Source organism: Mustelus asterias, chromosome 24, assembly GCF_964213995.1.
Source record: "Mustelus asterias chromosome 24, sMusAst1.hap1.1, whole genome shotgun sequence".
Classification (NCBI taxonomy): Eukaryota; Metazoa; Chordata; class Chondrichthyes; order Carcharhiniformes; family Triakidae; genus Mustelus; species Mustelus asterias.
Window position 1 is genome coordinate 43,441,616 of NC_135824.1, and position 22,735 is coordinate 43,464,350.

Below are 22,735 nucleotides of genomic sequence, written 5' to 3' on the forward strand. Positions count from 1 at the left end.
CTTCAACAACTCGATTAAACCAGTTAGTTAATTAACTAACCAGCCATTCTCTAATGAAACGTGTCTATCCCTGCTTAAGGGATAGTTTAGTTTAATAACTTACTTTAGGTAAATACCAGTTAAATGCTAACTGCAGACCATATTTTTAGAAAGATGTTGATGTTTAAAATGACACACTCACCAAACTTTAACCAGTTTTGACGAAGGGTTGTCTGGACTCGAAACATCAGCTCTTTTCTCTCTTTACAGATGCTGCCAGACCTGCTGAGATTCTCCAGCATTTCCTCTTTTGGTTTCAGATTCCAACATCCGCAGTAATTTGCTTTTATTTAACCAGTTTGTTTTGCTGGAAAGCTGAGGGCAGCAACAGCCACATCCTGTACTCTCAACCTGACCAGATCCATTGTTTGGGTGGGCATATCCTACAATTATTGTGGCATCAGGCTCGTGTCTCAAGTGCTTATGGTTTGCAGCCCCTCAGCTGCGTTCTGAACCATGACTTTGTGAGATGCATCGAAGAGGGGAAAGAGTTGGTATGGATGGGGAATGGGTTGGGGAGAAAAGTGTGAGGGGTGATGGCCAAAGGCCCTAATGTTTTGCAAAACAACTGCCGCAAAGTCCAGGAGAACCAAAGTGAATCTTTTAAAGAGCTCATCTTGTCACTTGGCAGCCCCTATGACCATTTTCAATCCAGGGATCACAGCCTTGACTACTTGTCCCCACCATAGGCAAAATAAGATCGGGGCACCTCTCCCAGAATTTCTGAACTTGCGTTAAGCCATCCCCCCCCTCACCCAGTGGGGACAATCTGTCCTTCCATGCAAGTTTGTATGAAGAAATTGCATCATGAATGCTGGTTAATCAGATGACATAATTTTTAATAATCAGGCAACTCCATGATTGAAAGCTAATATTTCGACCATGCACTTTATCAAAACAGTAACTGAAGTGATTGACAAGGATGTTTCAAGAAACTTTTTCTAAAAATAGGTGAAAGGCCAGAACATTAGATACAAGAACAAAAAAAGTCACTTCCACAAATGCTTTGCTGCTGTTATTTGCAATGTTCATGTTTCTTAGACTCTCCCTTGCATTTCTTTTCCTTTTTCTTGTGCTTCTTCACCTTTCGTCCGTCAGAACACTGTTGGGTTAAAAGAAGCTGTCAGTTAAAACTGCACTCTCTTAAAATAATCTTTTGTACCCAGTAACCATCTTTGGACTGTGATCTTAGATGAGCCACAACAGTGCCTGATGAGCAAGGGCCAATTCCGTGGTGTGGCTAAAGCTCAGTGCAATGTTCAAACACTCTCTCCAGCAGAGTTGGAAAAGGAACTGATCGTTTTCTTAAAAGTTCTCCATCCAGAGGCAGACTGTTGCGTTCTCGATCCAGTTGTCACTCTCAAACTCAGAGGCAGGATTGAGACCCTATTGAAACTTTCAGTCACCATCATCGCCAGGGAGTCGAGGGCGTCACTGGACTAGTAATATAAAGACTCAGGTTCAATTCCCATCACTGTAGATGATGAAATTTGAATTAAATGATAAAAATCTGGAATGAAAAGTCGAATGATGACCATGAAACCATTGTCATCTGGTTCACTAATGTCCTTTAGGGAAGGAAGTCTGCCACCCTTACCTGGTCTGGTCTACATGTGACTCCAGACACACTGCAATGTGGTCGACTTAGCCCTCAGCAATGGGCAATAAATGCTGGCCTAGCCAGCAATGCCCACATCCCATGAATGAATTTTTAAAAATTGTATCAGTCGATTAAGTAGCTCAAAAGGTAAGGTTCCATGGAATAAAGATCACAAACATCAGTAACCAATGAGTAATAAAAGGATATCAACTGCTCAGCACCTCCTGTTCTACCTCTTTAGATGTGGAGATTAAACGAAAAGAAGAAACTTCAACTGTTTAGGATTTAAGATCCAAAATAGGCAAGGTGAGATATTCTAGAAGCTCACCATATGAAAAATCCCTTCATGCAATGCAGCATGTTCCAGTATCTTAGAACAAGTGAATAGATTGTAGTCAACATTTGCAGTGCAGTATCGAAAGCACACTGCACTGTCAGAGGTGCTGTCTTTCAGATGAGACATTAAACCAAGATGCTATCTGCCCAAGGTGGATATAAAAAGAACATAACTAGGAGCAGGAGTAGTCCATCTGGCCCCTCGAGCCTGCTCCACCATTCAATAAGATCATGGCTGATCTTTTTGTGGACTCAGCTCCACTTACCCACCCGCTCACCATAACCCTTAATTCCTTTACTGTTCAAAAATGTATCTATCCTTGCCTTAAAAACATTCAATGAGATAGTCCTCAACTGCTTCACTGGGCAGGGAATTCCACAGATTCACAACCCTTTGTGTGAAGAAGTTCCTCCTCAACTCAGTCCTAAATCTGCTTCTCCTTATTTTGAGGTCATGCCCTCTAGTTCTAGTTTCACCCACCAGTGGAAACAACTCCCCTGCTTCTATCTTATCTATTCCCTTTGTAATCTTAGATGTTTGTATAAGATCTCCCCTTATTCTTCTGAATTCCAATGAGTATAGCCCCAGTCTGCTCAGTCTCTCCTCATAAGCGAACCCTCAACTCCGGAATCAACCGAGTGAATCTCCTCTGCATCCCCTCCAGTGCCAGTATATCCTTTCTCAAGTAAGGAGACCAAAACTGTACACAGTACTCCAGGTGTGGCCTCACCAGCATCTTATACAGCTGCAACATAACCTCGCTGTTTTTAAACTCCATTCCTCTAGCAATGAAGGACAAAATTCCATTTGCCTTCTTAATTACCTGCTGCACCTGCAAACCAACTCCTTGAGATTCCTGCACAAGGACACTATTTATCGTGACGTAAATAACGCAAGAGTTGATCTGGCCCTTATTGCATTGCTGTTTGTGGGATCTTGCTGTACACAAATTGACGGCTATGTTTCTTACTTTATAACAGGGAGGAGACGGCCCAGTGGTATTATCGAGAGAGTATTAATCCAGAAACTCAGCTAATGTTCTGGGGGACCTAGATTCGAATCCCATCGCAGGCAGACGGTGGAATTTGAATTCAATAAAAATCTGGAATTAAGAATCTACTGATGACCATGAAACTATTGTTGAAAAAACCTATCTGGTTCACTAATGTCCTTCAGGGAAGGAAATCTGCCGTCCTTACCCGGTCTGGCCTACATGTGACTCCAGAGCCACAGCAATGCACTTGATTCTTAATTACCCTCAGGCAACTAGGGATGGGCAATAAATGCTGACCAGCCAGCGACGCCCATGTCCCACAAAGGAATAAAAAAAATTACAACAATGACTACACTTCAAATGTACTTTTTTGGATGTAAAGCACTCCATGACTGAAATACAGAACATGAGTAATAACAAGATGTGTCGAAGCTTTTCATCTTACACTCATCAGGACATTTGCAAGATTACCAAATGCAAAGGGAATAACAATTTAGACTTGCTGAGAAGAGTGCTGATTGGTTGGCAAATGGACTCTGATGCCTTCTCCTTGGTGCATTAACCTAAATCAGTTAATTGGGGACTGACAGTTAATCACCAAGCTTTGTTTAAATTCAAACCAGGCAGATTGATTCTGATTGGTCAAAGCAATGGTCAAGTCATTGCCAAAGGGAATGAAATGGCTGTCACCTATTTTGTTCAGTTGAAATGAGTGCAGTGTGTGTACCTGTCCTTCCTGTCTGCAAACAGGTCTGTGTATTAATATATGTAGCTTCTAGCACGTTCAAGTGGGTCACATTGTCAGCCCAACCAATAATCTTAACTTGGTTGTCAGGATAATTATTAGACCATTCAGAATTGTTTAGCAAATGTTAAATCATGGAATCATATCCAATGTTGGACACTTTTGAATTTTGCAAGCATGGTGGAGTACGGTCAGTGCATTGCGAACAGCCAAAAGAAAAGTTGTGTGGATGGGCCAAATGGACTCGAAGTGTTAACTCTGTTTCTCTCTCCACAGATGCTGGCAGACTTGCTGCGTTTTTCCAGCATTGTCGGTTTTTATTTCAGATTCCCAGCATCTGCAGTATTTTGCTTATTAGCCAAAAGGACAAGCCGTTTGATACGGTGGCACAGTGGTTAGTACTGCTGCCTCACAGCTCCAGTGACCCGGGTTCTATTCCGGTCTTGGGTCACTCTACATGGAGTTTGCACGATCTCCGTGTCTGTGTGGAATTCCTCTGGGTGCTCCGGTTTCCTCCCACAGTCCCAAGATGGATAGGTTAGGTGGATTGGCCATGCTAAATGTGTAGGGTTACAGGGATAGGGAGGGGTGTGGGCCTGGGTAAGATGCCCTTTGGTGCAGACTTGATGGGTTGTATGACCCCTTTCCGTACCATAAGTTTTAAGTTTATTTATTAGTGTCACAAGTAGGCTTACATTAACATTGCAATGAAGTTACTGTGAAAATCCCCTAGTTGCCACACTCCAGTGCCTGTTTGGGTAACACTGAGGGAGAGTTTAGTATGGTCAATGCACCTGACCAGCATGTATTTTAACTGTGGGTAGGAATTCAATGGATTCTATGATACAATCCGCCAGTCTTTGGGACATATCTGGCATCAGACCAGCGCTGAAATTAATAGATCACATTACTCATTTGTATGAGCAGCCAAGTATCTTTTAGTCTGATGTTGGCATCTTGTTAGTGGTGAACATTGCTCGTGCTGCTAACTCATCAGAGCAGCATGAACAGCCAGCTTCACCTGTTGCTCAGATTCTCGAGACACCTCACCTATCCAGGGTAACTTGAGGCAGATCGGGCCCTTCATAGACCCATTCAGGAGTTGGACAACATTTGTTAAACCATCCCGAGTCTTCTAAGAATTACACTGACAACCAATTGAAGATTAGGAGTTGAATTCGCAGTATGGCACGAGCAGAAGATAGTGTCAACACTCTTCTCAACAAGTATAAATTGTTGTTCCCTTTATAAAGTGGCGTCACAGGCAGACAGGGTGGTGAAGAAGGTATTTGGCACACTTGCCTTCATCAGTCAGAGCACTGAGTACAGGACTTGGGATGTTATGTTACAACAGTACAAGACATTGGTAAGGCCACATTTGGAGCACTGTGTACAATTGTGGTCACCCTGTTTATAGAAAGGATATTATTAAACTGGAAAGGGTGCAAAAAAGATTTACAAGGATGTTACTGGGACTGGAAGGTTTGAACTATATGGAGAGGCTGGATAGGATTTTTTTCCCTGAAGCGCAGGAGGATGAGGGGTGACCTTAGAGGTTTATAAAATCATGAGGGGCATAGATGAGGTGAATAGCTGAGGCCTTTTCCCCAGCATAGGGGAGTTCTAAACTAGAGGGCGTGGGTTTACGGTGAGAGGGGAAAGATTTAGAAGGAACCCGAGGGGCAACTTTTTCACACAGAGGGTGGTGCGTGTATGGAATGAGCTGCTAGAGGAGGTGGTAGAGGCGGGTACAATTCTAACATTGAAAAGACATTTGGACAGGTACATGGGTGGGAATGGTTTAGAGGGATATGGGCCAAATGGGACTAGTTCAGTTTAAGAAACCTGGTCAGCATGGACCAGTTGGGCTGAAGGGCCTGTTTCCATGCTGTATATCGATGATTATATTTGGCAATCTTGCGAATGTGTTGATGGGTACAAGAGCAAAAGCTTTGACATGTCTCTCTTTTCAGTGATATTCAAAAATTGATTGTCCCCGCCTCAGTGGCTGGAATTAGGAATAGAGGAGACGTGATCTAAGCACCTCGCAGGCAAAGTTGTGTGGAGTCACATACAGGTCCCAGCATCTCCTGGCTTCCAAGATCATTACTGCCATCTCAATTCAGCAACAGGAAATGGATTTGTAAAAGCTCCCAACTGAACCTCACACATCCTGGTAATCGATTAGTTAATGAATCCTTCGGAAAGTAGTTTGACAGGTTTTATTGCCAATGGCATAAATAAAACAGAGAATGCAGCCAAGTGCATCAGATATTGGGATAGGATTAAATTACAACGTTCTGCTATTTGACTAACACACCCAACTATACCCGAGCATGGCGTGGTATCAGGTGAACCGATTCTTAACTCTTTGGTTATTCAATCCGACTTCAACATGGTGAAGCCAACAAATGCAATGCAACAATTTGTTTTTTATATTAAGGGAAAGTTGGTTACCGAGCACAATGCAGGATACACCGTGTGCAGCAGATACACGCACATCGCTGCAGCTTGCACACTGGGCTCCAACAGCCCTCCCAGCACACCGTGTGCAGCAGATACACGCACGTCGCTGCAGCTTGCATACTGGGCTCCAACAGCCCACGAGCAGGGCCGTGGGAACTAAACGAGTTTGGTCCGAGCGGAAAGACAGCACGAAAGGCGACAAAGTGCTGCAACTTTCCCGTTCAAATCAGGATTTAAGTGGAGGAGGGTGGAAGCAACAGGATCAGCAATGTACAATTTCCGAACCCCATGCATTCAGCATGGCCAATCCACAAATCTGCGGACTGTGGGAGGAAACCGGAGCACCCAGAGGAAACCCACGCAGACATGGGGAGAACCACTGTACCTCACCCCACACCTAATCCCACCGCAGCTCCAAGTTCAATGACAATCTGTCCTGCTTACCTTTCCTTTTCCCTCGCTGTCAGAGCTGGAGGAAGATGAGCTGCTGGAGCTTGAAGATGACTCACCTTCTCCCTTCTGGAAGGAATGGAAAGCAGTCAGAATCAAAATCCTCTGCATTCACTTAGATTGATTTGATTAACATTGCCAGAAATTTCATTCTGCGATGGTCTTCACTTTGTCACCCATGTCTCCCTGTGTGTAAACACTAAGAAGTTTAACAACACCAGGTTAAAGTCCAACAGGTTTATTTGGTAGCAAAAGCCACACAAGCTTTCGGAGCTCCAAGCCCCTTCTTCAGGTGAGTGGGAATTCTGTTCACAAACAGGGCTTATAAACACAGACTCAATTTACATGAATAATGGTTGGAATGCGAATACTTACAGCTAATCAAGTCTTAAAGGTACAAACAACGTGAGTGGAGAGAGCATCAAGACAGGCTAAAACTAAATCAGATAAGGCCGTGGCTTCACGTTCTACACCAGAACCTTCAGAGTCCAGGCTGGCGCTCCCAGTCCCATCAGCAGGTGTTGCACTGTTGGCTTTTGCATGAAACTTCAAACCAAATTTGCTCGCGCAGATGGGCGGGAAAGATCTCCAGTCCTGTTTGAAACCAACCAAGGAACTTCTTGCTGGTGTCCTGAATATTAATCCCTCAACCAACACCTACAAACTGGTAATCTGGTTATTGCGTGTATGTGGGGCTTTGCTGCGCACACAGATTTTCCTGCCGTCTTTCCTATGTTACAAAAGTGACCACTTGCCTAATGCAGCAAACAATCCTTCTTCATCCTAAATTAAGTTCCAGAACAAACAAATTTGCTGTTGGTGACTCTGCCCTGGCAGAGTGGACCAGCTCCACTGATCAAACACCGTGGCTCACCCGGGGCTATGATACAATTGCTGTTCGGGAGAGTGCAGGCTGCTTGGTGAGGGTGGTGGGAGGAAAGATCAGGGAGACAATTTACACAGTGGTTGTAACAACTGGAATAGGGCAGAAAGCAGGAAATCTGCTCTCAATTGCCAAGGCAGAAAGCGCCTCGATAACTGGGCTGGCGAGCAGACATTCACAGATTGGACCCGAGATACAGAATGATTGCTCGAGAGATGCTGATTGGTTAGACAGAACTCAGGGAACCAAACCCAAAGGGCAATAACGATGGGGAAATAGTCACGAAGAAATTCAACCTGGAGAATGTTCCCTCTCGCCACAATACCCCATTTAAACAACCTTTAAAACAAGAGTCCATTTTGATATAAGCACTATGAGTCAACAAGATTAGCCTGAGCTGTACAGGGTGAGGCACAATACTTAATCAAAGAGAATTTGGATTTGGTTCCCCCTCTGGGCGTTTCCACCAACAACCCTGACCGTTTGTTCCAGAGCCTAATTTGAGATGAAGGATTGTGAAAAGATTGTTGTTAATGTGTCAGGTCCATCAAAATAGTTCAATCCGAAGTGAGCAAGACACAAATCCCTTTGTTCTCCCAGTTGTTTGAGCTTGGTGAATCAGTCTGTACACTAATTAGTTTCTGCATTCCCCACACTGCAACAGCGACCCTTAACTGGCTGAAAAGCACCTCAAGACTGCCCGAGGTGGTGAAAGATGTGATGTAAAGTGTAAACTGTCATCCCATATACAAAGTTTATTTATTAGTGTCACAAGTAGACTGACATTAACACTGCAATGAAGTTACTGTGACAATCCCCTAGTCGCCACACTCTGGTGCCTGTCCGGGTACGGGAGAATTTAGCATGGCCAATCCACCTAACCAGCACATCTTTCTGACTGAGGGGAAAAACCGGAGCATCCGGAGGACACCCGCGCAGACACGGGGAGAATGTGCAAACTCCACACAGGCAGTGACCCAAGTCATAGAAATCATAGAAACCCTACAGTGCAGGAAGAGGCCATTCGGCCCATCAAGTCTGTACTGACCACAATCCCACCCAGGCCCTACCCCCATATTCTTACATATTTTACTCGCTAATCCCTCTAACCTACGCATCTCAGGACACTAAGGGGCAATTTTAGCATGGCCAATCAACCTAACCCGCATATCTTTGGATTGTGGGAGGAAACCGGAGCACCCGGAGGAAACCCACGCAGACACGAGGAGAATGTGCAAACTCCACACAGACAGTGACCCAAGCCGGGAATCAAACCCAGGTCCTTGGAGCTGTGAAGCAGCAGTGCTAACCACTGTGCTACCGTGCCGCCCAAGTCTGGAATCGAACCCAGGTCCCTGGCGCTGTGAGGCAGCAGTACTAACCACTGTGCCACCCACTTATTAAAGGGAGGATGTAAATTTATTGAATCAGTTCAGAGAAAGTTTACCAAACTAATACCTGAACTGGACACGTTGTCTTATGAGGAAAGGTTAGAGAGGTAGGCTTGTATCCACTGGAGTTTAGAAGAGTAAGAGGTGACTTGATTGAAACATATAAGATCCTGAAGGGTATTGACAGGGTGGATGTTTCCTCTGGTGGGAGGATTTAAAATTGAGGGGTCGCTCATTTAAGACGGAGATGAGGAGAAATGTTTTCCTTCAAGAGAGTGGGTAGTCTCTGGACCTCTTCCTCAAAAAAGCAGTGGAAGCAGAGTTTTTGAATCTTTTTAACACAGCGCTAGAGATTAACAAGGGGGTGAAAGGTTATCGGGGTAGGCAGAAGGTTATCAGATCAGTCGTGATCTTATTGAAAGGTGGAGCAGTCTCAACATGGCTACTCCTGCACCCAACACGTTTGTTTGTATGCTCATGTGTAAATTGTGACTCAGAGGGTGGTGTGTGTGTGTGTGTGGGGGGGGGGGGGGTGTGGGGGTGGGGGTGGGGTGGTGGGGGGGGGGGGAGAGGGAGAACGAGGACGAGTAGAGATTGAAATGTTACCTTCTTATGTTCTTTGCTTTTTCCTTTCTCACACTTTTCCTCCTTCTTCTTCTTCTCTTTATCCTTACAGGAGTCACCAAAATCTGATCCCAAAACATAGAACATAGAACATTACAGCGCAGTACAGGCCCATCGGCCCTCAATGTTGCGCCGACCAGTGAAACCAATCTAAAGCCCATCTAACCTACACTATTCCAATATCATCCATATGTTTATCCAATGACCCTTTAAATGCCCTTAATGTTGGCGAGTCCACTACTGTTTCAGGCAGGGCATTCCACGCCCTTACTACTACCTGAGTAAAGAACCTACCTCTAACATCTGTCCTATATCTATCACCCCTCAATTTAAAGCTATGTCCCCTCGTGCTAGCCATCACCATCCAAGGAAAAAGGCTCTCACTGTCCACCCTATCTAATCCTCTGATCATCTTGTATGCCTCTATTAAGTCACCTCCTAACCTTCTTCTCTCTAATAAAAACAGCCTCAAGTCCCTCAGCCTTTCCTCATAAGACCTTTCCAGCATACAGGCAACATCCTGGTAAATCTCCTCTGCACCCTTTCCAACACTTCCACATCCTTCCTGTAATACGGCGACCAGAACTGTACGCAATACTCCAAGTGCGGCTGCACCAGAGTTTTGTACAGTTGCAGCATGACCTCCTGGCTCCGAAACTCAATCCCTCTACCAATAAAAGCTCACACCCTGTATGCCTTCTTAACAACCCTATCAACCTGGGTGCCAACTTTCAGGGATCTATGCACATGGACACCGAGATCTCTCTGCTCATCCACACTACCAAGTATCTTACCATTAGCCCAGTACTCTGTATTCTTGTTACTCCTTCCAAAGTGAATCACCTCACACTTTTCCGCATTAAACTCCATTTGCCACCTCTCAGCCCAGCTCTGCAGCTTATCTATGTCCCTCTGTAACCTGCAACATCCTTCCGCATTGTCCACAACTCCACCGACTTTAGTGTCATCCACAAATTTACTAACCCAGCCTTCTACGCCCTCATTCAGGTCATTTATAAAAATGACAAACAGCAGTGGCCCCAAAACAGATCCTTGCGGTACACCACTCGTAACTGAACTCCAGGATGAACATTTCCCATCAACCACCACCCTCTGTCTTCTTACAGCTAGCCAATTCCTGATCCAAACCGCAAAATCACCCTCAATCCCATGCCTCCGTATCTTCTGCAATAGCTTACCGTGGGAAACCTTATCAAATGCTTTACTGAAATCCAAATACACCACATCAACTGCTTTATCCTCATCCACCTCTTTGGTCACCTTCTCAAAGAACTCAATAAGGTTTGTGAGGCACGACCTACCTTTCACAAAACCGTATTGACTATCCCTAATCAAATTGTTCCTTTCCAGATGATTATAAATCCTATCTCTTATAATCCTTTCCAAAACTTTGCCCATATCAGAAGTAAGGCTCACTGGTCTATAATTACCAGGGTTGTCTCTACTCCCCTTCTTGAACAAGGGGACAACATTTGCTATCCTCCAGTCTTCTGGTACTATTCCTGTTGACAATGACAACATAAAGATCAAAGCCAAAGGCTCTGCAATCTCCTCCCTAGCCTCCCAGAGAATCTTAGGATAAATCCCATCCGGCCCAGGGGACTTATCTATTTTCACACTTTCCAGAATTGCTAACACCTCCTCCTTATGAACCTCAATCCTGTCCAGTCCAACAGCCTGCATCTCAGTATTCTCCTCGACAACATTGTCTTTTTCCTGTGTGAATACTGACGAAAAATATTCATTTAGCGCCTCTCCTATCTCTTCGGACTCCACGCACAATTTCCCACTACTGTCCTTGACTGGCCCTAATCTTACCCGAGCCATTCTTTTATTCCTGACATACCTATAGAAAGCTTTAGGGTTTTCCTTGATCCTGCCTGCCAAAGACTTCTAATGTCCCCTCCTGGTTCTTCTTAGCTCTCTTCAGGTCCTTCCTGGCCAACTCGTAACTCTCAAGAGCCCTAACTGAGCCTTCACGTCTCATCGTTACATAAAAGTCTCCTTCTTCCTCTTCACAAGAGATTCAACTTCTTTAGTAAACCACGCTTCCCTCGTTCGACCACTTCCTCCCTGCCTGACAGGTACATACTTATCAAGGACACGCAGTAGCTGTTCCTTGAACAAGCTCCACATTTCAATTGTGCCCATCCCCTGCAGATTTCTTCCCCATTCTATATCTCACCTAATCGCATCATAATTTCCTTTCCCCTAGCTGTAACTCTTGCCCTGCGGTATATACCTATCCCTTTCCATCGCTAAAGTAAACGTAACCGAATTGTGGTCACTATCACCAAAGTGCTCACCTACCTCCAAATCTAACACCTGGTCTGGTTCATTACCCAGTACCAAATCCAATGTGGCCTTGCCTCTTGTTGGCCTATCTACATACTGTGTCAGGAAACCCTCCTGCACACATTGGACAAAAACTGACCCAAGTACTCAAACTATAGCTTTTCCAGTCAATATTTGCAAAGTTAAAGTCCCCCATAACAACTACCCTGTTACTTTCGCTCCTATCCAGAATCATCTTTGCAATCCTTTCCTCTACATCTCTGGAACATTGAGATCTATAGAAAACTCCCAACAGGGTGGCCTCTCCTTTCCTGTTTCTAACCTCAGCCCATACTACCTCAGTAGACGAGTCCTCATCAAACATCCTTTCTGCCACCGTAATACTGTCCTTGACTAACAATGCCACACCTCCCCCTCTTTTACCACCTTCCCTGCTCTTACTGAAACATCTAAACCCCGGAACCTGCAACAACCATTCCTGTCCCTGCTCTATCCATGTCTCCGAAATGGCCACAACATCGAAGTCCCAGGTACCAACCCATGCTGCAAGCTCACCCACCTTATTAAAAACGAGAGCATTTCAGAACTGGACTCACCAATTGTAAAATAGCAGCCAGGATACATTTAGAAATCAAACAAGGGGCTCGAGAATTATTCCTTTTAAACCAATGGGTTCTGAGATCAGCACAAAATAAACAGCTGTCAAGAGTTTAATTTGCCTCTGCCCATTCTCAACTGGGGAGTACCACATCCTAGTGGCAAATCAAATGTGACTCGTTCACATGGTGGAGGAGGAGAATTTGGAATCAAGGGTTGGTAAACTCAGCCACTTTAATAAAGAAGTTGAATGGCAGTTTTGCAAAGAAGAATAATTAAGTGACATGTGGGAATGAACTCCGAGCTGATGAGGACATTCCCAACTATTCAGTTTCTTTTTCAATATTTATTCCCTCAGCAGCTTGGTAGCTTCTGCTAAGTGGTGAAAGTATCTCTTTCCCTGAGGAATTGTGGACACTGCATTGCTTACTGCAGCATCAGTACTGAGCAGCATTGCAAGTCCAGACATTCAAGCTTTTACACACTCCCCTCTAACAGAATGTAACCATAAACTGTCATGCAGATAGACAGCTCAAAGTTCCTTTGACTGAACAACCTTCAGAATCCAAGGTACAGTATTATACTGCTTTTAAACAACATTTCATTCTTCAGGAGAAGAGAACAGCTTACAAAATCGACCCACTTCCAACAGTGAAGGTTAAGCGACGACTGAATAGGGGTGTTCAAAATTCTAGGCGCTTTGCTAGATTAAATAGGGAGAAACTGTTTCCACTGCAGGACGGGTCATTAATCAGAGGAGGCAGATTCATAGCAGTCGGGAATAGAGCAGAAACAACACAAGATTTTAAAAAATAACTTTCAAAAGGGAATTGGATGGATAGCAACAATGGAAAGAGTTGCATGGTGAATGGGATAGCTCTTAAAGAGACATGATGGTCTCCTGCACAACTGTACGATGCTATCATTAAAATAAAAGACAATTGGATGATATTTTCAAACAACCTTGTGCTGCCATCACCGAAAGCATTCACTGGTCTAAACACCAACCTGCTCACAAAACCTCACCCAAGTTAAACAAGGCTGGAATCCATAGAAAGAATTCTTGTCTAGGAATTAAAATCGCTGGAACCCAGTAACCGAGTCCCATCCCTCACCGTCTGTACTCACCCATATTGAGGATTCTTTTCCTCAGTCAGAAACCTCACTAACGTGAAGTCGCCTGATTTTTCTTAGACTGCGTTTTCTTTGAGAAATTGTGCTTGTAACGAGTGTGAACCACCTCAAAGCTCCTTAACTGGGCAATGTGGTGAGGCAGGTGCGGAGTGTGGATAATAAAGGGAGGTGGCTGAAGGTGTGGTCAAAATGTAATCATTGACATCTCTTAATAATTGTCCAAAGTACAAATGAAGGATAATCTGTGCCCCATATAGAGACAGGTGCCAGTGACTCATTTTGCCATTTCTAACTGCATGAAGCCATTTTTGATATAATGTTAATTAAATCACAGCAACACCTGACAATTTTTTTTAAGTAACAATTTATAAACTTGATCCTACATCTTTGGTTCGTACACACAATCATACAAACCCTACACAGTGCAGAAAGAGGCCATTCGGCCCATCGAGTCTGCACCGACCACAATCCCACCCAGGCCCTACCCCCATATCCCTACATATTTACCCGCTAATCCCTCTAACCTACACATCTCAGGACACTAAGGGGCAATTTTTAGCATAGCCAATCAACCTAACCCGCACATCTTTGGAGTGTGGGAGGAAACCGGAGCACCCGGAGGAAACCCACGGCTGGGTTTGGTTGGGGGTGTTTATGCTTTAATGTGGAGAATGTGACTCATTGTCATTTCTGATTGCACAAAGAAATTTTAGTATAATGTTAATTAAGTTTCATAGAATCCCCACAGTGCAGAAGAGGCCATTTGGCCCATTGAAATCATAGAATCCTACAGTGCAGAAGGAAGTCATTCAGCCCATCAAGTCTGCACTGACTATAATCCCACCCAGGCCCTATCCCCACAACCCCACATATTTACCCTGCTTATCCGTCTAACCAACACATCCCAGGACACTAAATGGCAATTTAGCACGGCCAATGCACCTAACCTGCAAATCTTTCAGGCTGTGGGAGGAAACCAGAGCACCCGGAGGAAATCCACGCAGACACGGGAAGAACATGCAAACTCCACACAGACAATGACCCAAGCTGGGAATCGAACCCGAGTCCCTGGCACTGTGAGGCAGCAGTGCTAACTATTGTGCCACTGTGAGTCTGCACCCACTCTCTGACAGAGTATCTTAACCTCTTCCCTGCAGCCCCACATTCTCCATGGCTAATCTCCCTAACCTACACATCTTTGGACACTAAGGGGCAATTTAGCATGGCCAATCCACCTGACCTGCACATTTTTGGGCTGTGGGAGGAAACTGGAGCACCCAGAGGAAACCCACGCAGACATGGGGAGAACGTGCAAAGGCAGTGACCCAAGGCCAGAATTGAACCTGGGTCCCTGACGCTGTGAGGCAGTTGACAGGTGGCACCACTGTGCCAACCATCAAATCAATCAGTTTATTTTTAAAAAGTGACAATTTCTAAACTAGATTCTATTCCTTTGGTTGCGGGGGGCGAGGGGAGGGGATGCTTTTGCTTTAATGTGGAGTATTTGCGCCATTGACATTCTCCACTCCCTATTCGTGCGTAGACGCTGCATTTTTCCACAGGGCGGGTGTGCTGATAATCACGGTCTTGCTTTTGAAAGAAGTTCCTTTGATTGGGAGATGGGAATTAACCCCACCCCAAAAAAAACAGGTGCCAACACATTCACTGGTCTCAACCAGTTTGGGAACATTAGACAGCAAAGTACTTTCTTAACCTTTGTCCTATTAGCCCCTCCCTATTCCCCATTTACAACAAGAACACATTTTTCTTTGATGATTATATAACATGGATTCCCTCAGTATTCACTCACGGGCACATTTTAGCTGTAGCAATTATTTCCAAATATTTTTCGCTTGTGTTTTTCAATCCCTGAAAGTTAGCACCCAGATTGATAGGGTTGTTAAGAAGGCGTACGGAGTGTTAGCTTTTAGTGGTAGAGGGATTGAGTTTCGGAGCCAGGAGGTCATGTTGCAGCTGTACAAAACTCTGGTGCGGCCGCACTTGGAGTATTGCGTACAGTTCTGGTCGCCGCATTATAGGAAGGATGTGGAAGCATTGGAAAGGGCGCAGAGGAGATTTACCAGGATGTTTCCTGGTATGGTGGGAAGGTCTTATGAGGAAAGGCTGAGGGACTTGAGGTTGTTTTCGTTAGAGAGAAGAAGGTTAAGAGGTGACTTAATAGAGGCATACAAGATGATCAGAGGATTAGATAGGGTGGACAGTGAGAGCCTTTTTCCTCGGATGGTGATGGCTAGCACGAGGGGACATAGCTTTAAATTGAGGGGTGATAGATATAGGACAGATGTCAGAGGTAGGTTCTTTACTCAGATAGTAGTAAGGGCGTGGAATGCCCTGCCTGCAACAGTAGTGGACTCGCCAACATCAAGGGCATTTAAATGGTCATTGGATAAACATATGGATGATATTAGAATAGTGTAGGTTAGATGGGCAACATCGAGGGCCGAAGGGCCTCTACTGCGCTGTAATGTCCTATGTTCTATCAGGAATGCGATGGAATACTCCCCACTTGCCTGGATGGGTGCAACTTAAGGTACATGGAGTTGGGGATAAAGTGTTAGTGTGGATTGAGGATTGGCTATCTAACAGGAAGCAGAGTTGGAATAAATGGGTGCTTTCCTGGTTGGCAGTTGGTGACTAGTGGCGTGCCGCAGGGATCGGTGCTGGGGCCTCAACTGTTTACCATATACATAGACGATCTGAAGGAGGGGACCGATAACAAAGTTATCGGATGACACAAAGATGAGTGGGAAAGCGAATTGCGTGGAGGATGCGGAAAGTCTGCAGAGAGATTTGGACAGGCTAAGTGAGTGGGCAAGGATCTGGCAGATGGAGTATAACATTGACAAGTGTGAGGTTATCCACTCTGGAAGGAATAATAGTAAAATGGACTATTATTTAAATGGTGAAAAATTACAACATGCTACTGTGCAGAGGGACCCGAGGGTCCTTGTGCATGAATCGCAAAAACTCAGTTTGCAGGTGATCAAGAAGGCAAATGGAATGTTGGCCTTTATCGCAAAAGGGATGGAGTATAAAAGCAGGGAGGTCTTGCTGCAATTGTACAAGGTACTGGTGAGGCCGCAACTGGAGTAGTGTGTGCAATTTTGGTCCCCTTATTTGCGGAAGGATATATTGGCCTTGGAGGGAGTACAGAGAAGGTTCACCAGGTTGATACCGGAGATGAGAGGGTTAGCTTATGAGGAGAGATTGAGTAGATTGGGCCTGTACTCGTTGGAGTTTAGAAGGCTGAGGGGAGATCTTATAGAGACATATAAGATAATGAAGGGGCTGGATAGGGTAGAGGCAGAGAGATTCTTTCCACTTAGAAAGGAAACAAGAACTAGAGGGCACAGCCTCAAAATAAGGGGGAGTCAGTTTAGGACAGAGTTGAGGAGGAACTTCTTCTCTCAGAGGGTAGTGAATCTCTGGAATTCTCTGCCCATTGAAGCAGTGGAGGCTACCTCGTTAAATATGTTTAAGTCACAGGTAGATAGATTTCTGATCAATCAGGGAATTCAGGGTTATGGGGAGCGGGCGGGTAAGTGGAACTAAACCCACCATCAGATCAGCCATGATCTTATTGAACGGCGGGGCAGGCGAGGGGCTAGATGGCCTACTCCTATTTCTTATGTTCTTAACTCCAACAACACTCAAGCAGCTCAACACCATCCAGGACAAAGCAGCTCACTTGATTGGCATGTCCACTACCTTAACACATCCACTCCCTCCACCATCGACTCTCAGTGGCAGCAGTGTGTATCATCTATAAGATGCACTGCAGCATCTCACCAAGGTTTCTTCAACAACACTTTCCAAATCCATGACCACTACCATCTAGAAGGACAAGGACAACAGATACCTGGGAACACCACCATCTGGAAGTTCCCCTCCAAATCACTCACCATCCTGACTTGGAAATATATTGCCGTTCCTTCACCGTCGCTGGGTCAAAATACTCGAACTCCCCCCTAACTGCACTGTGGGTGTACCTACACCACATGGACTGCAGAGATTCAAGATGGCAGCTCACCACCAACTCCTTGAGGGCAATAAATACTGGCCTAGCCAGTGAAGCCCACATCCAAAGAGAGAAATATTAACCTTTCACATCCTCCACTCCCCTCTGACCCAAGAGGCAATAAGCATCACGGCTGATCCCAGTCTTCTCATTAAATGTATATTATTCCCCATAACCTTCCCACAATTTCCCCAAGGTAATTCTTCAGGAGTTAATCAGGGTATTGAACGAGATTCCCTTGCTGAACATTGAAGGAACTCGACCCTATGTTAGCCCCTAATGATTTGGAAAACACTTATATAACAGGCTATAAAAATGTGTATTTTTGTAAGAATTATTTACATTTGTAATTTTAAAAAACAGGATTACAACAGAACATTAATGTTACAAATGAGCAGCAGTCTAACTTTTATTTTGCTGTTTCAGGTGAAACACAGATCTTTGGTTTTGTGATTATGAGCTCTGAATTTCTAGAGTTATGCTGGCATTGGTCAGAGAACCTTATATTCCCCATTTATATTCCCAGAGGGCCCTCCCTCAATGCACTGCATTACCTTACTGAGGCTTCTTCCATCTGCAACCTACATCACCAGGTACTGGGTTGGATGGGTGGTTAATAACAGAGACTGATGGCAACAACGTGGGTTCAATTCCCACTCTGGCTGAGGTTATTCATGAAAGGCCCACCTTTGCACCCCCGCCTGAGGTGTGGTGACCCTCAGGTTAAATCACCACCAATCAACTCCCCCCTCCCCTCAAAGGGGAGAGCAGCCTATAGTCATCTGGGACTCTGGTGACCTTACTGCTACATTACCAGGATGCAGGTGCAATGGGAACACCTCCCCTTGCTGTTCCTCCCTGGAAGATACCTCAGGTGTATCTTTATTGTCACTGGCTCAAAATTCTGGAACTCCTTCCCCACCAGCAATGAGCTGTGCAGTGCAAACGATCATTAAACTCAGCTTTTCAAGAGCAACAAGGGATGTGCTAGCCATTCCTGTAACCCAAGAATGGTTTAGAAAGCCAAACAACACTTGTTTCAACACAGCATAGGGTCCAAAAGTTCACAACATAAACAACCTGCTACTAAACAAAAACTATTAAAATGGACAATTACTTCATGATTATTGTATCGCGCGTTCTCCACTCTCTGCAGGAGAATCCAGAGTCTAACTAAAGGCTATTTCCGTCTCACGAGACACTCGGTTCCTCCGAACCTCGACCAATTAATTGTTCAAAAAGTAAATATGGAAGTGAAGCACCGATGCCAACCTCCTGCCTCTCACCTTAGCAAAGGGTTGGAAACCACAAGAGTGTTTGAACAACCCCTGCCCTCTGGTTTGTGCCCAAGGATTTTTTTTTGGACAATTAAAACTGCGCTAAACAAAGCTTAGCCACGTGAAATAGAGTCAGTGTTTTAATGTTAAAACTACTAATAAAGTGAAAGGATTAAATAAGAGTTAGATTACTGATCATTAACTAATTACAGGATTGTGTTCCTGGGAATTTAGAAGTTTAGGATGGATTTGATTGAAATGTTCACTGGGAGAGGCTGATATTAGAGGCAGTTTCTCTAATTATCTGCACTGGCTGATGTATCTAGATACATAGTGTAAACATTACAGCCAGAATGAAGCCAACAAATGAGAAAGCACTTGTGATTAGGAAATACCTTCTATAAACATCAATTCATGCTAAACAGATTGTTAGCAAGAGTTTATTTCTATCAGCCAATAGTATTAAAGGATATGGACCAAAGGCAGGTATATGGAGTTAGGTCACAGATCAGCCATGATCTCATTGAATGTCAGCAAAGGTTCAAAGGGCTGAATGGCCTCATCCTGTTCCTAAATAGACTGAAGTATTGTAGCATGATGCTATGTGTGGCATGACCACCCCGTCCACCTCCAGCCCCTCTCCGCTGTTAATCCAGTTGCTCTCAGTCTTATCTATTCAATCAGAGCCAGAGAATCACTCGCAATGGCTTCTCTTCCTGTTCTGGTGCTGTTACCTTTGGTGTTTCCCCTCAGGATCTCTCTCTCGGGCCCCTCATCGGAACAGCGTTACTGTCCACTCTGGGTCTACTTCAGCAGCAACCCTCTCGCGAAACCTCCCAAATAATCAGGCAGCTTGTCCCACATCCAGTACTGGCCAATCAGAAACTCTCCCCAGTTAAATGTTGGGAAGATCAAATCCATGGACCTTGCTGCAAACTCCACTCGCTCCCCTCTGAACCCAGCCCTGTCCCTGGTAACTGAGGTTCACCCACACACTTCCCAAACCTGGTGCCATATTTGACCCTGAAATGTGTTTCCAAAACTGCATAAAGACCAATTACCAGCCCCATGTCCTCACTCTTACCCCATCTCCACCACCAGTCATTTTGTTGCTCAAGCCCTCATTTCATGTCTTTGTTCCCTCCAGATTAATGACTCTAAAACCGTGCTGCTCACGTTCTAGCTCACACCAGCCTGTTCATTCATCACCCCGTGTTCCCGGTTAACTAGTGCAGAGCTTTTAAAATTCTCATTTGCTTTTCAAACCCCGCTCTGGCCTCGCCTCACCCTCCCGATCTCTGTACTCCTCCTCCTCCAGTCCCCCACCCTCAGAGAGCTTCATTCAGGTTCCTTTCATTCACCCAATTTTAAGTGCTCTACCATCAGGTAGCCCTAACTCTCTCCATCTCCATGGGTGGCACAGTGGGTTAGCACTGCTGCCTCACAGCGCCAGGGACCCGGGTTTGATTTCCGGCTCGGGTCACTGTCTGTGCAGAGTCCACATGTTCTCCGTGTCTGCGTGGGTTTCCTCCGGGTGCTCCGGTTTCCTCCCACAGTCCAAAAGACGTGCTGGTTAGGTACATTGGCCGTGCTAAATTCTCCCTCAGTGTACCCGAACAGGTGCCGGAGTGTGGCGATTTTAACAGTAACTTCATTGCAGTGTTAATGTAAGCCTACTTTGTGACACTAATAAATAAAATGAAATTTCTTCCTTTCAGACATACTCTTTGACACTTTATTTTTCTGCCCGAATATCTCTATCAGCACTTCACTACATTACCAAGATAAAGTGCTACATAAATGCAAATTGTTGATAGACAGGAAGTTGACGCGGGGAGACCACGTTCCAGCAGCTCAAGGGTCTGGCCTCCTGAATCAGATATGGCTGTTTTGGAGAGCTAGCACAAGGCCGATGGGCTGAATAACCATCCCCAGCCCACTCATCATCTGCGGAGCACATTGTGCTGCAGAGACACCCCCAGAGTAAACAGCAACACTGTCGGCACAAGGGAATAACTGGGAAAGAGACAGAATTTACAGAGGAATGGTTGTAAATAGGAGGCGAGCGGATCTGACACTCAAAGTGTCTCAATGAAGGCAGAACGTGCGGGGAAGGTTCAGTCCAGTCTCTCTGTTCAATATCACCCATTTCCAGCAGTTTCCTTGATCGATTTTAATCGTCCTTCACCAGCCCCACATCACACCACAAAATACAGTTTTTAAAATGTATTCATTAGTGTCACAAGTAGGCTTACATTAACACTGCAATGAAGTTACTGTGTAAATCCCCTAGTCACCACACTCCAGCACCTGTTCGGGTACACCGAGGGAGAAGTTAGCACGGCCAATGCACCGAAACAGCACATCTTTTGGACTGTGGGAGGGAACCGGAGCACCTGGAGGAAACTCACGCAGACACGGGGAGAATGTGCAAACTCCACACAAACAGTGACCCAAGCTGAGAATTGAACCTGGGTTCCTGGCGCTGTGAGGCAGCAGTGCTAACCACTGTGCCACCGTGCTGCCCCGGGTCCCTGGCGCTGTGAGGCAGCAGTGCTAACCACTGTGCCACCGTGCTGCCCCGGGTCCCTGGCACTGTGAGGCAGCAGTGCTGACCACCGTGCCACCGTGCTGCCCCGGGTCCCTGGCACTGTGAGGCAGCAGTGCTAACCACCGAGCCTCACAGTGCCCAGCTGCAGGCAGCACAGGATTCTTCACCCTATTTTTATGTAATAATTGCTTACGGTGATATTGGAATTGAACAAGACAAGGATTATTGGTGTAAAGCTCCCAGTGCCAGGGTTCAGTTGCATCAAGGAAAACCCCTTTAACATTACTGAGCAAAGTTATAACTCCTACACTACTCGAGGGAAATGACAGTTTAAACACAAAATTACTGCAGCTTTAAACCCAACTCACTACAAGAAATTATTACAAATTAAACCCAATCCTCTACAGGAAATTATTACAAATTAAACCCAACTCTTTACAGGAAATTACAAATTAAACCTAATCCTCTTCAGGAAATCATTACAAATTAAACTCAGCTCTCTACAATAAGTTATGATTGCAATTTTCCGTATGGTGTTAAAACACTCATATGGTTTGCTCTTACCAAGGTCGAATTTGTCCATGGTGTGCAGTGAAAGCAGAGACAGATGACAGTGCAAACACTGCCTGAGTTCTTGATACTCTCCGTGGAGGGGGTGGGGGGGGCTGATGCTCACAGTTTCACAACCCCCTCTGCCGTCGGCTCCTCAATAATTGATGACACCGGTGTTAGGTTGGGTGTGTCCAGCACACAGGTTCTGTGTGGAGGTGATAGATAGGCAGCTTGTTCCTGTTCAGCAGCATTGTTGATTGTTTAACACGCGTTACAGTATTAACCCCAAACTCAACCAAATAACAGCCTGAAAGACAGCAACTCACAAAATACTGCATACGCTCACCCAGATCATATTGCTTGGATTATCGGGGCAGGATTTTCCAGCAGTGCTCATCCCAAGACCGAAAAACCCCGCCCGAGTTGGACTTTGCATGGCCCTGTCCTGTCCGCTATCATTCCCGTGGTGAGCGAGACGGGAAATTCCGCCCTCAGTGTCATAAGCATTTATTGCCCATCTCTCATTGTCCCTTGAGAAGGTGGTGGTGAGCTGCCTTCTTGAAGCCGCTGTAGTCCACGTTGTGTAGGTACACCCACAGTGCTGTTAGGGAGGGAGTTCCAGGATTTTGACCCAGTCACAGTGAAGGAACGGCGATATATTTCCAAATCAGGATGGTGAGTGGCTTGGAGGGGAATTGTGGGTGGTGGTGTTTCCAGGTACTTGCCCTCAGGCTGAGGTG

General features: G+C 45.3%; 1 long non-coding RNA gene across 2 annotated transcripts; it reads right to left on the minus strand.

Annotated features, from left to right (window-relative positions):
- Positions 1 to 859: 859 nt before the first annotated feature.
- Positions 860 to 22,442, minus strand: LOC144511346 (uncharacterized). 2 transcript variants are annotated; one of them, XR_013500796.1, is made up of 4 exons: positions 22,008 to 22,442; positions 9,512 to 9,594; positions 6,626 to 6,700; positions 860 to 1,141 (listed from the first exon to the last, which is right to left on the minus strand). It is a non-coding gene; the product is annotated as an uncharacterized LOC144511346 (long non-coding RNA). The 2 variants fall into 2 exon arrangements; XR_013500797.1 differs by lacking the exon at positions 22,008 to 22,442 and adding an exon at positions 13,571 to 13,708.
- Positions 22,443 to 22,735: the final 293 nt, after the last annotated feature.